A 16959-nucleotide genomic window follows, 5' to 3' on the forward strand; every position below is an offset into this window, starting at 1 on the left:
ATGAATGATTTCATCAATTTTCAAACTGCCATCTACTGATAGAATCAAAGCAGATACTCAAAAATGTATGATGGAGCTCAGGGTTCAGGCAAACATGGTTGGAATTCCAGCCCCACCACTCACTATGTGACCTTGTAAAAGTTTGATTTATTTTCCTAGGCTCTGAGGCTAATTCTATACAACTGGGTTAATAATAGTCCCAACCTTGAGGGTGGTTATGAGGATTGCAGAGCAGAAGTGCCAGGAAAATGTCCAACACACTGCAAGCATTCAAAAAGTGCTTGTTGTTGATAACAATATTACCCTCTTTTTCTTGCCTATTCTTTAATTATCCCCAATATTGCCTTGTACATAAGTACAGAGTAAATACATGAATTAATGAATATAATTATGATACAACTATATATAACACTTAAGAATGGATATACCTAAGTTACATATTTTCTTCCTTCTTCCTTTGATTTTGGTCGTTAAAGACAAAGAGTCATGACTGTCACTATATCTAGAAATACAGGGATTAGATTTCATAATTTTTCCTTTGCAGATTGACTATTCTATATATATGGTGCTGAAAATCTCAGAGCTTAGTGGTGATTATCAAGAATGAAAGTTGTCTAAAGCTCAGATGCCAATTCATGTGTTCAGTATGTAACATTAAAATCTTGAGATGGGAGTAGAAAAAATTAGCAATAACATATATTTCTATTACGACATTCTACAATTTTAATTTTTATGAATCTCATCATCCAGGAAACTGATAAATTAATTGGTTAGTTTTATGTCTCCCTGAAAATAGACTAGAGGATCTAAAATGATGTTTCTCAAACAATAATGGACAGATGAACTACTAGGGGATCTTGTTAAAATGTAGATCCTAATTTAGTACATCTGGTCTAAGGCCTGAGATTCTGCAAGCATGTACGCAATGCTGATACTGATGTATGCAAACCACAGTTTGAAGATCTAACATCTTAATATACTCCACACTGCTTGAGGTAAGGGATAAATAAAATTGTTTTGAGTCACTAAACAGAGATAAGTTATAATTTTTTAAAAAACAATTTTATCATCCATTTGCTTCACAGGGCAAATTTTAAGCTCTTTCCGTAACTATCAATAACTGTAAAAATAAAAACTGATGATACACAAGTGAAGATTATAACAGATAAGTAAAGACAAGTGACAACTAACTGTGACTGGCAGACTTTGTTTAGCTTTCACTAACAAGCCTGGCAAAAACCAAAAAGCTCTACTTGATAGAGACTACTCAGATGTCAGTTTTTACGGAAAAAAACAAGAAAAACAGGGAGGGGTTGAATATATAAAATCATGATTAATATTAGGAGCCAAATAAAAAAGTAAGAAAATATTTGCATTGTATTTGATGGACAATAGGTCAGTCTTCCTAACTTATAAAGAGGTCTCAGATATAAAGAATTCTTAGGTAAAGAGGTCTAGTTTAAAAATGGGCAAATGATTTGAACTGGCCACCCAGAGAAGAATAAGTTTATATATATTTCAAAAATATAACCATAGTAGTAAACTAAGAATTGCAAATTTAAAATACGATGCTATTTTTCAACTGTTGAATTGTGAGGCTAAAAATTTTCATTCCCAATTTTATCAGAGATACAGTGAAATGGATACTCTTATACAATGTACTCTCATAATGTTTTAAAAATCATTTAGAAATCTGTATCAAGGACCTTAAAATAGTCATACACTAGATGTCCACTCAGGAACATAGTAGATTTGCCATTCAGAAGTAGAGGCTTTCTCTCCTTAGTCCTGCCTAGATATAAAGAGACTAATTCCTAGCCTTGGTATTTGATGTATTCTTCTGTGGTCATGCTCTATTTGATTTTACTGAAAGCAAAATAACATCCCAAACACTAGTGTCCTGATGAGGGTCACAGATCAGATGATTCACATGCCCTGGTTCATATCCTCTCAGTCCAACTTGTTGCTCTGGCTATTGCTACAGCAACCAGCTACATGCAGACGTAACCCAAAAACACCTTGCCTTCTCTCCACTCTTATCTTCTCTTCTGACCCAGGGTTTCTCTGCCACCACTATGTGGGACACCTGCATGAACCCATTCAGTCTTTCTGATGCCTGTGTGAGCATGGATACATCAGGGAGTTAACCTCCATGGGATAACCCTAGGTCAATGCAAAACAAAGTACAAAATTTCCATTGAAACTGCTGATCTACCCACTCTAACTGTAGAATTCCTGAACTGCCAGCAGCAGAAACCAATGCCAAGCCTTGCACCACTAGGACCCAGCCTTTCAGTTTATGGCAGGTTGATTACATTGGGCCACTTTACCCTGGAAGGGCAGCAATTTTCTTCTCAGACTTGAAATTATCTCTGGATACAAGTTTGCCTTTTCTGCCTTGTGCCTCTGCTAGGAGCACAGCTCAAAAGCTTATACCTGATTAAGTTACATAGAATCTTCCATAATATAACCTCAGACCAAGGGGCCATTCTAAGAGAGAAGGTATGACACTGAGTGCCTGACTCTGGAATTCACTCTCTGGTCCTACCATACAGGGTGCCATCTTGGAAGCAGCTAGCATAATAGATTTTTGAAGCACCTGTTAAAATGTCTAAAGCATCATCTTTGGGTATCTGCTAAGATGAGAAATATGCATTGAACTAATGCCTGATATGCAACGCTATGGCCCCAATCTCTAGACTTACCCGGGACCATGAAATGAGGGGTAGAAGTAGAATTGGCCCACTGCATCACTCCTCACAGTGAACATTTTGCAGAATTTCTACTTCCTGACCCTACAAATTTAGGTTCTGCTGGCTTAGAGGACATGAAGCCAAATGGTACTGGGGAAGGGAAGCAACAAGGGGAAGCTTCTTCCTGTGTACACTGTAAGGGTTCCATTAAAGCAGAAGCTGGTCAAGGTTCCCTCATACCAGTGGAACAGTAGGCCAGGATAAGAATTACCATATCATCGGACATGATCCGAAATACCATAAGGAGTGGTTGCTGCAATACAATGTGGGAAGACAGAAGTGTATCTAGAACCTAGGAGTTCACTGGAGCATCTCTTGGCGTTTTCATGCCTGCTGATGAGTCTAACAGGCAATTGCAATAAACCCAAACTGGCAACATTAAAGCAACTGAGAACTCCAAACTCTTAAACTCAAACTCCAAATTCAAGCCATCTAGCCTGAAGTTCTAGTCAATGGTAAGAAAATTATAAAATTGGTGATAGACAAAGGAGAAAATAAATATTACTTGTACCTTTTGGACTAGCTGCAGCAGTGGAGACAGCACATTGTTCCATTAATATTTGGATATTAAATCATTGCATGTATCCTAGAAAGTTTTTGAGAAATAAATGTAATGGATGGTCAGCCAATACAGTCTTTCAAATAGTTAGAGTGATTGATGATAAGTGAGAGTGAGAGTTAAATAGTTACCCATTTAAAAAATAAGTTAGATAATGACAGGCAAAGAATATTTACACAGATCAATGAATAAAAGATATCAGAAATAGATTTAAAATTATGTCAACTTACTACAAGATAAAGGTATTTCATGTAATTGGGGAAATGACAAAATTTTTCAACAAATGATAAGATAACTAAAGAGGATCCCTCCCTCTTGCCTCTATTATTTTTTAAATGCTAAAGGGATCAAAGATGTAAATGTAGGATATGAAAATGATAAAAGTATTGGAAGAAAATATGAAATAATGTAAGTGAACTAGAAAAAAGATTGATCAACTCAACCACACAAAAATAAAATATAACTACAGAGCACAAATATCATAAATACAGTCAGGATAAAAGACAAGATTGTAAAACAAAAATTGTAACACAATTATAGAAATAATTAGATTTAAAAGAGCTTCTAAAATTAACAGAAAAAAATCAATAGCCCAATTAAAATAAGCAAGGATATTAACCAATCATTCACCAAAAAAGGAAATATAAATGTCTTTTAAATGTGAAAAGATTTCCATCATCAATAAATTATAGTGCATATACACAGTGGTAGTTCTATATAAACTATGAAACCATTTCCAGGACACATTGTTAAATTTTCAAAAACAGGGTTAAAAACCAAGAATTTTAAAATGAATATGTGTATATAGTGCCTACATGTGTCTATGCTTCTATATGCATAGATTATTATATTATGTAGAGAGATACATAAATTATCCATAATCATGTTGCCTCTTGACAGGGGATGAAGTGAGTACTGAAAAGGAATGATTACTTTTCACTACAAACCCTTTCATATTTTCTGGATTTTGTACCTTATGCATTTATTCATTATTTTTAAAAATTGGTTGCCTAAAAGTCAATTATTTTCATCATTACTATGACTTTAGATATTCATTTACATCATTTTTAATACTTCTTAGAATTCCTATATACACACACACACACACACACACACACACAATGGTTTATTTACTCATTTCTCTATTGTCGAATATTTTTTCCTAATTTTTTATGTTAAAGATTTCACATGTTTGTATATACTATGTTTCTTCATATGCATGGTCTAGCCAAGCTGGTCTCTGCATAGTCTTTTCCTTTCCACTAACTCCACATGCCTTCCCCGGCCTCTTCTCAAGAGTTTTAAGTTCAATCTATCTTTTATACTCTACTTTCTTTTTCAGCTCTGGCCCTGAATTTTTTCTTTCATTTACTTCCTATGTAATTATTACTTCTCTCTACCTATTTTGCTTCATCAATAAAGTAGGAATACCAATATCAAGCTCAGAGAGTATTTGTGAACATTAAATGAAATTAATGTGGGAAACATGTATAAGTGATGAAACACTACAAAAACATAAATTATACCATTCATATTCTGTTGTACTTTATTATAAGTATTTAAGTTACCATTTGTTGTATTAGTGTCACTGTTATATTGTTACCATTTTGTGTACCTCCTGCATACGTACATATTGCCTTTTTACTAGCTTGTCAGTACTTTAAAGAAGGATTCACTGTTCGTCTATGTATCCTCTACCAGTAGGTATAGTTGGCACCTTGTACTGAGAAGTCCTCAATGATGTTGATAGGGCAATAAATGCAATAAATAAAACATGATTGATTCTAATACTCGGATTTGGAGTTATGAACTGTTCCATTAAAAAAATTTTAATTCAGCAATCAGAGTATAAATGATAGTCCATAACTTATATATAATGCTGCATTAAGAGAAATGCTCAATAAAAGGGGACACCTTTCTTGCGCTGGTACGCCCCAATCCACCACCAACTGATATAAGTACACATCTTGAAGGAGGCTATTGAATCTACTATAAAACACAATTCAGGGGCTTCCCTGGTGGCACAGTTGTTGGGAGTCCGCCTGCCGATGCAGGGGACACGGGTTCGTGCCCCGGTCCGGGAAGATCCCACATGCCGCGGAATGGCTGGGCCCGTGAGCCATGGCCGCTGAGCCTGCGCGTCCAGAGCCTGTGCTCCGCAACGGGAGAGGCCACAACAGTGAGAGGCCCGCGTACCGCAAAAAAAAAACAAACCACAATTCACAATTCTGATCCCAACTTCTCTAAGGGACCTATAAACCTCTCAGATACAATCACATTCTCTCTGACTTATTACTATGTCACCTATTTCATCTATAGACTTTGCTTTACCTATTGTCTTGCACATTATTATTCATTTATATGACTTCTTCCTCTAGCATATAATGACTCTTTGAGCGCGTAGTAAACGTGATTTTTCATCCTCATTTTCCCAGTCCCTACCACAGTGCCTGGCACATGGTGCATCTATAAATATTCACTAAATTGAAATTAAGCTAATTTGAGGAAATGAATCACTTATATTGCATTATAGTTAAAAAATGAAAAGATTTTGGAGCAAATTTGATTCGGGGGGAAATATGTTTTATGTAATTTTTATCATAATAATAAGTAATAAGAAAAGTAATAAGAAAACCCAAAGATGCTATATTACCATCAAGTATAGAGTTGAAAAGAAAAAGAATTGCAGTGTATACTTAGTATAGTTCAGTTAACATCTGTTTGTGGTGCCATTAGTTACTGCCTACTGGCTAGTGTTCAATCATGATCAGCAAATTAGGAAGTTGTATTCCTGATGATACGTCTATTTTCTGCCTAATGGTGTATTAATTTAGCTGACATTGGCTGTCCTGATTAGAATCAATTCACACATCATAACACTGTTTATTGAGCATGGCAAATATTTGCCTTAACTCCTCTGCTTTCCTGTCTTTAAAAAAAAATAAGTGATGCACTAAGAAGGCCTAATAAGAAAAGAAATTTAAATTATTCTGTTCAGAGCATCCCCAGTCCCAATCTCTTGATTTTCAGATCACTAGTGGACTTCAATATATATATAACTTCTTAGATAAGACACTAAGATAAAATAGTTGTGTGTTTATGTATGTAATTTATTAATGTTTACTTCTAATAAAATATATGTGTGTAAAATTTATATCTTTATATATAAATATATATTCTAAATTATGGATGTTGATAAATTCATGAAAATTTTAGCTAAGGAAAAAAGCATAATTGGAGGTATAGATTATACTATAACAGGCACATTACTTTTGGCTAACATAAGAAGTTGGCCCTCAATTATAAATTCATAATCAATTGAACACTGTATTGTATGCATTAAGGCAGGATGTGGGCAACTAGTCCTTAAAACTAGTTTGATATACTGGTTTTTCTCCATTTAACTTTTCCTCTAGCTGCTGCTTTAAATTTTTCAATGGATTGCATTGCTGTGCTCACCTACTCTCTGGTTTATGATTGGATCTTGTCCAAAAAGGCACTGGCAGGATATGAGAGGAAGGAAGGAGTCCAGAGCATTTATTCCCTTGACCCCTTCCATTCTGAGATACTGTTTGATTATGCCTGCACTTTTTTTATGGTCTAGCTTCTGTCAGGGAGATTTATTCCCATGACTGTATCTTCTATCAAGTTCTAACAACACAATGGAACTTCTAGTTTCAAGATGGACTGAACATGCACGCCAAAATTTCTGACTCCTATTCAAAACTGACATTCTGGTTTATGTTTAATACAGATACTGTAGAAAGTTTATAAAAGTAAATAAGTATTAATATATAACTGTATTAAGAGGGGGAGATGGGATAAAATGTTCTGATATCAGTGAAGCAATGAACAAAGGCTGCCACTACTCCTAGACTTAAACCAATGACATCACCAAGAAGGTGACTGAGAGGAAAGGCCATGGTGTCAACAGGTGGTCATAACTGAGGACGTAGAATCAAAACTAAGAATCATCAGGCATCTGAGAAATGCTGGGAAAGGAGGCAACAAATTCATGAATCAAAGAATTTATACCCAATAATTTAGACATAATATAAAAATATCAAAAGGAGTTGGAATACATACAGTTACTATTCACAAAGTGATAAATAAAATACACCCATGACACAGAAGTAAATAGCTATAAAATAAAAATGTACACTTGTGGAAAAAGAAGTTAGAGATCATAGAAATGGCAACTTGTTTGAAATTAGTAAAAAAGAAACTCATTATAGTCAGGTTAAATAACAAACTGAAACTAGCTAAAGAACAAAATAGTTCGTATACATGAAACGTGCATCTTTCCCCCCAGGAACAATTGCTCAGTATTTGCTCATTCAAGGTCCCCAGAGACTTTATAGACTATAACTACCAAGAATAACAAGAGTTGGGCGGGTGGGCAGGGAGGAGGAGGGAGCCGTGTTGCATGCAACTCCAGGTGGGGCAGCCCCGCTGAGACTGAGGGACACTGCAAGACCTTGGTGGAACAGGGATTTAACTGGGGCCAGGAGCAACGACCAGGTAGAGACGTCACCGGAGCCATTTAGGCACCCGTGAAATGCGGTGCACGTGTATTTTTTGGGTTGCTCGGGTTTTTCCATAACGTGTTACGGAAATATATAATGCAAATAATGCACTGGATTACCTTATAAAGACAAAAGACAATAGAAGCAGTGAGCCCGCTTCTGAGCAAGATGTTTCTGCTCACTCAGTTCAGTGCTGGAATCACTTTGGTGTTTGCTTTACTTGCAGGTCCCTTTCCAGGTTTGCCTGCAATGAGATTTCACTCTCTAAATTTAAAGGACATCCTTTCTGAGCTGCTGTGAATAAATCTGGAATGATATTTTAAATTTTCATCTAATGGAGAATTAGCTGTACCTTGAATAAGGATTGCTGCGTTGGACGACTTCAGAATATCACTCACAATGTCATCCAACAGGAGCCAGAATCCCCATGGACTGAAGCAGATTGGCCCTGACCAGATCTGGGACGACCCCAGAGCTGGAATCCAGCAAGTGTATACCAGACAAAGTATGCTGAAATCCAGATACATGGAACTCTGCACTCATGTTTATAACTACTGCACGAGTGTTCACCAGTCAAACCAAGCTCAAGAGGCTGGTGTCCTTCCTTCTAAATCAAAAAAAGGGGAGATGCTGGGGGGAGTTCAGTTAGTTGGCTTGGAATTGTACAAACAGCTTAAAGAATTTTTGAAGAATTACTTGACAAATCTTCTTAAGGACGGAGAAGATTTGCTAGATGAGAGTGTACTGAAGTTCTACACTCAACAATGGGAAGATTACCGGTTTTCAAGTAAAGTGCTGAATGGCATTTGTGCCTACCTCAATAGATATTGGGTTCTCTGCGAATATTACGGAGGACAAAAAGGAATCTACGAAATCTGTTCTCTTGCATTGGCGACTTGGAGAGATTGTCTTTTCAGGCCGTTGAATAAACAGGTAACAAATGCTGTTTTAAAACTGATTGAAAAGGAAAGAAATGGTGAAACCATCAATACAAGACTGATGAGTGGAGTTGTACAATCTTACGTGGAACTGGGGCTGAATGAAGATGATGCCTTTGCGATGGGCCCTAGGCTAAAGGTGTACAAAGAATCCTTTGAGTCTCAGTTTTTGGCTGACACAGAGAGATTTTATACCAGAGAGAGTACCAAATTCCTGCAGCAGGACCCAGTTACTGAATATATGAAAAAGGCGCAGACTCGTCTGCTGGAGGAGCAGCGGAGAGGCCAGTACCTTCATGAGAACACCCAAGAAGAGCTAGCCAGGAAGTGCAGGCAGGTGCTCATTGAGAAACACTTGGAGATCTTCCACAGGGAATTTCAGAATTTATTGGATGCTGACAAAAGTGAAGATTTGGGTCGCATGTATAATCTTGTATCTAGAATCCAGGATGGCCTGGGAGAATTGAAAACACTCCTGGAGACACACATTCATAATCAGTGTATTGCAGCAATTGAAAAGTGTGGAGAAGCTGCTTTAAATGACCCCAAAATGTATATACAGACAGTGTTGGATGTTCATAAAAAATACAACGCCCTGGTGATGTTGGCATTTAACAACAATGCTGGCTTCGTGGCTGTGCTGGACAAGGCTTGCAGTCGCTTCATAAACAATGCAGTTACCAAAATGGCTCAGTCGTCCAGTAAATCTTCTGAGTTGCTGGCTGGATACTGTGACTCCTTGTTGCAGAAGAGGTCCAAGAACCCAGAAGAACTAGAAGACATGCTCAACCAAGTGATAGCTGTCTTCAAGTATATAGAGGACAAGGACGTGTTTCAGAAGTTCTACGCAAAGATGCTGGCAAAAAGGCTTGTTCATCAGAACAGTGCGAGTGATAATGCCAAAGCAAGCATGATCTCTAAGTTAAAGCAAGCTTGCGGTTTTGAGTATACCTATAAACTTCAGCGGATGTCTGAAGACATTGGTGCAAGCAAATATTTGAATGAGCAGTTCAAAAAGCACCCGACAAATTCAGAGCCGCTGGGCTTGGATTTCAGTATTCAAGTTCTGAGCTCCGGATCATGGCCTTTTCAGCAGTCCGGTAACGTTTGCCTTGCCGTCGGAGTTGGAACGGAGTTATCAGCGCTTCACAGCGTTTTATGCCAGCCGTCACAGTGGCAGAAAATTGACGTGGTTATATCAACTGTCTGAAGGAGAATTAGTAACAAACTGCTTCAAAAACAGATACACCTTGCAGGCATCTACATTCCAGATGGCCATCCTGCTCCGGTACAACACGGAAGACGCTTACACCATGCAGCAGCTGATGGACAGCACCCAGATCAAAACTGACATTTTTGCACAAGTCCTACAGATTTTATTGAAGTTGAAGTTACTGGTCTTGGAAGACGAAAATACACATGTTGATAAGATGGAATTGAAGCAAGATACCTCAATAAAATTATATCTTGGTTATTGAAACAAGAAATTAAGGGTTAACATCAATGTGCCAATGAAAATGGAACAGAAGCAGGAACAAGAAACCACACACAGAAACATCGAGGCAGATCGTAAACTACTGATCCAGGTGGCTCTCGTGAGAATTATGAAAATGAGGAAGGTTCTAAAACACCAGCAGTTACTTGGAGAAGTACTGACTCAGCTCTCCTCAATATTCAAGCCACGGGTCCCAGTAATTAAGAAATGCATTGACATTCTGATCGAGAAAGAATATTTGGAGCGAGTGGATGGTGAACAGGACACCTACAGGTATTTGGCGTAACCCTTCTGGAAGGGTCTGACCGCAGGCGCAGCCCCTCGTCCCGAGGAAAGGATGGAGACGAGTTCACCGCGGCAGCCACGCCCCCCGCACCTCCCGCTTGGCCCCCAGGTTCCCACTGAGGGCTCGGGGTGATCAGAACTACTCAGGATCGCCACACTTCAAGTCTGTAAATATGGACACCAATGCCATTTAACCTAACTTAAGACCAGAGGGGATGGAACCTTCCATGCTGAGGGCTGCATGCTTCTGCGTCTGAATCAACCCATTGACCACGTGAATAACAGCTGCCGGCTGGGCGGCCCCTCGGAGGCCAGCAACACCTAGAGAGCAGGTCTGAACGGACCCACGTGTAATCTGCTATGAAAAACCATTTGTATAGTATGTTTCTTTTTTTAATGTGTGAAAATAAAGAAAATTAAAGGAAAAAAAATAACAAGAGTCGACTCTAGAAAGTATCAAAGTGATGTTCAGAAGCATAGAGAATAAATCCAGAAGTTCAAATTTTTATTTCAATGTAATTCCAGAAAAAAGTAATAGAGAAAATAAAAGAAAGCCAATATTTGAAGAAATAATGGGAAATAATACCTGAGAATTATGGAAATATATGATTCCACATATTACAAAAGTCCACTTAATGCAAAGCAATATCATAACAAATTTAAAAAGCAAGAAACAAATAAAGCTTCACACCTGAACACATTGCAAAGCAGCTTCCACATGTTAAGGATAAAGCGAAACTTCAAAAGCCATCAGAGGGGAAAAAACAATGTAATAAAGTGTAAAAATCAATTTTCGTGAGCTATTTTATCAGGTTCATTAGATACATGACATCAATAGAGCAATACTTCCAAATTACTGAGGGTAATTGCTGAGAGTTCTGCTTCTGCAATTGCTCACTAATGGTTTCAGACCAACCTTCCAACCAAGGAAAACTTAAAAATATAGACAAAATTCAAAATGAAAAAAAAAAAGTATCTGTTTGAAAATTGCAGTAAAGGGTTAATCAGCAGGCTTGGAATGTTCAAAACATTCACATTCCAGAGAAAGGATTGGCCCTCAACTAGTTCCTGAGTGATAAATCTTTAGAATATCCTGTCTGTTAAGAGTGTATTTGATACATGAGGCCTTGCGGCATGCCAGATATAGTTCATGCTATAAAGTGACTTATGGTGGGAACTTGGACCTCACTGTATCAGTTTGACCTCTGGAGTTGCTGGAAACTGAGTAACCAAGATCAGCCACTTGGGCAGTCAGCCATGCCTACCTGACTGACCCTGAATAGAAACCTTGACACCAAGGCTCATGTGAGATTCGCTGTTTGGCAATACTGCATACACCTTGTCACATATGTTGCTGGGAAATTAAATGCTGTTCAAGGACTCTAGGAAGGAGAACAGCTGGAAGCTTGTTCCTAATCTCTCCTTGACCCTGCCCTTTGTACCTTTTGTCTTGACTGAGTTTAATCTGTATCCTTTCGGTGCGATAAACTGTAACTATGAATATAACAGCTTTTCTGAGTTCTCTGGGTCTTTCTAGCAAATCATCAAACATGAGGGTGGTCTTGTGGACCCTCAACACAGAAGGCATCAGGGAGTTTCAAGGTAGTAAAGACAAACAGAATAGAAAATTCTGAAGAAGATCAAGCGTAAGTGGGAATGTGACGAAAGAAACGGAAGAACAGCTTCAGGGCTAACAGCACATTTTGGCTTCTTTAAGAAACTTGCTTGCTTGCTTGGGGTGGGAAGAACCGGGTTCCTGATTGGCTGATTCAAAATTAAACAGCTCCCTCCCCCCTTGGGGACTTCCCGCCCTGTGAAGGGTATAAAAGCCTCGCCTGGCTGTTAGTCGGGGTCTCACTCACTTCTCTCCGAGTGGGACCCTGTCCGGACAGTTTGTGTAAGCTTCTATACTTGTACTTGTATAAATCCTTTGCTAATCTTTCTGCTTGGTGTTGGTGATTCTCGGGTGTCCTTGGTTGGGACACGGGTCGCATTTACCGGGGAACTTGACTCCAGGCATGTGGCTCCCGGACCGTAACAGGAATTTGATATATTTGGAGGTTGTATGACAAATTAGCGGTTGGAGTGACCAGCTAATTAATATTGGCTCTGGTTCTCCACAGAAATATATTTAAATGGAATGTATATATGTTATTACTTACCTCAAACACAAATTCCAGTTGGAGAATAGACCTAAATAAAAACAGAAACATGACTTTTTAATAAAGAAAACTGTCTCTATGATACTGAGGTATGGAAGCCTTTTAATTAAACATTTTTCCAAGGTAAAATTAGTCAAAAAAAAGATTGCCAAATGTTGTGGCTATCTCAAAGTACTAATAATCATTTGACGAAAGACAGCATCAACAAAATTAACAGGTGGAGAAAAACTGGAAGAAATAGTTATGTATAAATATAAATAAAATATTATAAATATATAAAATACATATTACAAAATAAAGGACTAGTATGTAGCATAAAGAATACAAGTCAACAAGAAAGGTGCAAACAACTAAGTGGGACATTGGAAAAAGACAGTTTTTCAAAAAATGAAAAAATCTGCTTAAAAATATATTAAAAAGTATCCAAACACTAAACAAATGCAATTTGAAAGAACAGAAATGTATCATATTTCACTCATCAAATTAGGAAAAATATTTTAATGGTTTAAAGATCGCTTAAGTTTTGGGAAACATAAACTCTCAGAGTTCTGAGCAGCCAGTTTTCAGGGCAATTTGAGACTGTCTTTTAAAATATGAAAGGTGCATGCTCTATAACTTAGTATTTCTATTTCTAGGTACCTCCTTTAGCGACCTACTCATGCATGTCAAAGTAAACACTTAAAGGTTGCTCTTCCTTAATGTAACTTGTTTATTGGCCTTCAAGGACATCACACTCTATTGTTTTTCCTCCTTTGTCACTATTCACTCCTAACTCTTCACTGTTGTTTTCTCTTTCCTGACCCTGTAAGGTTGGAGTAGCCCCAGGCTCAGCCCCTGCTGCTACTCTCTTCTTCCGCTACATTCACCTTCTTAATTACCACAGATGGCTCACGGCTTTAAACAGCATCTATAGGCTGATAACTCCAAGATCCCTATCTCCAGATCAGATCACTCTCCTAAACTAGACTCATATATCCAGTGTCCTAATCACTCACTACTGTATCATTAGACAAAAATCTTCTGTGCTTCCTCAAATTCCCTTGGCCACATCTTTATTTACAGAGATGCTTTCTTCCTTGTGGGCTACACTGCTGCTGCCTTTGCCAGTGCCCTTGCCAAGTTTCCTCAACTGGCTGGAGGTCAAGGTGAAGTCCTAGACCTTCACGCCTCTCAAGTCCCACAAACCAATCCCCGTCCACTTGCAAACCTCAATGAAAAAAATGGGGTGTAGGATTTGTTCCTTATTGAGCACCAAGGAGCTGAACAATAACATCCAGTAAAGCAGGGCGTTGTATCCTCTTGACTAATGGGAATCGAGAGATGGGAGGAAACTGAGTAGGTAAATTCTGTCTCCTCTCTCTTCTAAACTATTCTGAGGTGTAGTTTCCTGGGGCTAATAAATTCAGACTGGGAGGAGATGAGAGAAATCACTGCCTTTAAAAAGTGAAAGGCGCCTGTGAGTGAGTCAAAGCTGACCTGTAGTCAGTCACACATTTGTGGCTCCTTCTATTTCCTGCCCACACTCATCACTTCCTCCTCCAAATTCCTAAACTGAGTCTAGATTTCTTCTTCTCATGTATCCCCACGGCATCTAGCATCTTGCTGAACACACATTAAAAACTCTCTAAAATAAATATCTTTTTAAAGAGCAAGACAATGAGGATGGGAGATGGTATATGCAAAAGAGAAAGAAGGAAAGAAAAGAAGAAAAAAATAATTCAGACCAACACATCTGCTATTCTCTCTCTACACAGTTGTGAAGAGCTATCATTTTGCTTTTTGTTTAAATAACAAAATCCCAATAATTTATGCAGTTAAGAGAAAAATCTATGTTCTTCTGGCAAAGGATCTCAAACCTATATTAAAATTTAGACTTATCAAAGTAAAAGCAATTAGCTTCTTGGCAGGTATGGAAACATTAATTGTGCATCTTAAGTATCCTTCTAACCTCTCTTTCCTCCCATTTGGAATTTGCCCAATTTATAACTGACAGGTTACGCTTCATAAATATTGCTATCTTGGGCTTCCCTGGTGGCGCAGTGGTTGAGAGTCTGCCTGCCGATGCAGGGGACGCGGGTTTGCGCCCCAGTCCGGGAAGATCCCACATGCCGTGGAGCGGCTGGGCCCATGAGCCATGGCTGCTGAGCCTGCGCATCCGGAGCCTGTGCTTTGCAACGGGAGAGGCCACAACAGTGAGAGGCCCGGGTACCACAAAACAAACAAACAAACAAACAAAAACAGGATGATCTGATAGTAAATTGGACAAACGAGAGACAACTATAGACTGAGTCATCAGGGCAGATTTTCTGATACTGTGCAATGTGAGCTGAGGCCTGATAAAAAGACACAGCATTTCAGGAGCCCAGGAAAGGATTCCAGATAGTGGGACCAACAAGAACAAAACTCCTGAGGTTGAAAGGATATTGGTATATCGGGGTAATAAGAGGGTACTGTGTGGTTGTAGCATAGTGAGGAAGGGAGAAAATGGCACAAGTTCGAAGGAGGCAGGGACCAAGCATCCAGACCTTGTAGACCAAAGTATGGAATTTGCATTTTATTGAAAGTAAAATGAGAGGCCACTAGAGGATTTTAGCACAGGGTTGACATCCAATTTTCATGTCAAGATTACTCTGTTCCCTCCATGGAGAAGGGGGAAGGCTGCATATCAGTTCTCCCATTGCTCCTATTTCAGAGGTAGGTTCTGGAAAAACATTATGAGTTTTGGAATAAAGTGGCTTTTAATATCTGCTAATGATCATCAAGAAGTTTCTAGGTAGACCCTTGTTCTGTTGACAGCACCAAAGGTGTTGGCTGCAGAGTATCCCACATTCAACATCGGTAATCATATGACTACCAAACATTCCAAAGGTATATATGCAAGGAGACAGACCGGAGGGAAAAATCTTCTACGAAAAGAGGAAGTTCCATTACAACTAGGTAGACCAGTTTATTAGACAAGGAAATAAGAAGGCTGAAACAATGCCTAAATTACAAATGCATTAACCAGGGCAATTTTGTCTCTATATGAAGAACACAGCATAGCTTCCCCAAGTCTGATTTACTCCCTTTCAGCTACTTTCAGCAACTAGGCACAATTCATTTTATTGGGCTTTGCTTTATTGGGCAGTTTTTGCAGATAATATGCTGTTAACAAATTAAAGGTTTGTGGCAACCCTGTATCAAGCAAGTCTATCGGCACCATTTTTCCAAAAGCACTTGCTCACTTTGTGTGTCTGTGTCACATCTTGGTAGTCCTTAGAATATTTCAAACTTTTCCACTATTATTATATTTGTTGTGGTGATATGTGATTAGTGATCTTTGATGTTATTGTTGCAGAAAGACTGGGCTTCCCTGGTGTGGCAGTGGTTAAGAATCTGCCTGCCAATACAGGACACACGAGTTCAAGCCCTGGTCCGGGAAGATCCCACATGCCGCGGAGCAACTAAGCCCGTAAGCCACAACTACTGAGACTGCATGTCACAACTACTGAAGTCCACGCACCTAGAGCCTGTGCTCCGCAACAAGAGAAGCCACCGCAATGAAAAGCCCGTGCACCACAACAAAGAGTAGCCCCCGCTCACCGCAACTAGAGAAACCCTGCACGCATCAATGAAGACCCAACGCTGCCAAAAATTAATTAATTAATTTTAAAAAAGATTATGACTGGATGAAGGCTCAGATAATGATCAGCTCTTTTTAGCAATGAAATATTTTTTAATTAAGGTATGTACATTGTTTTATAGACATAATGCTATTGCACACTTAATAGACTACACTATAGTGTAATCATAACTTTTAAATGCATTGGGAAAAAAAAAATTCGTGTGACTCACTATATTACAATATTTGCTTTATTGTGGTGGTCTGGAACAGAATCTACAGTATCTCCGAGGCATACCTATATATATAGATCCCCTTTGTTCTTCAAGATTAAAGTCAGGTCTCACTTGCTATATGAAGGTTTCTCTTGTGTTTACAAAGATTATCCTAGAGTGCAATATTGTATTATTAAAATGTGTGTAATAATTATTTTTATCTCACCACTAAATTAGAATCTTATTTAGAATAAGGTCTAAAAGATTAATAGGCAACCGAGGTGGAATTTGGTAAATATTTGATTGATCCATTTGATATGAGCTAGCTGGACATACAATCTTAAAGAAATTTGACTCACATTTAACAAAATATAAAAATATTCCAGTTTTATATCATTTATGTGCTGAATGTGTACTCCTGCTGA

At 38.4% G+C, this 16959-nt stretch overlaps 1 pseudogene; it reads left to right on the forward strand.

The window, feature by feature from the left end:
- The first annotated feature begins 8237 nt into the window (after positions 1-8237).
- Positions 8238-10557, forward strand: LOC103081093 (cullin-1 pseudogene; annotated as a pseudogene).
- The last annotated feature ends 6402 nt before the right edge of the window (positions 10558-16959 follow it).

This window comes from Lipotes vexillifer, unplaced genomic scaffold (genome assembly GCF_000442215.2).
Source record: "Lipotes vexillifer unplaced genomic scaffold, Lipotes_vexillifer_v1.1 scaffold247, whole genome shotgun sequence".
Lineage (NCBI taxonomy): Eukaryota > Metazoa > Chordata > Mammalia > Artiodactyla > Lipotidae > Lipotes > Lipotes vexillifer.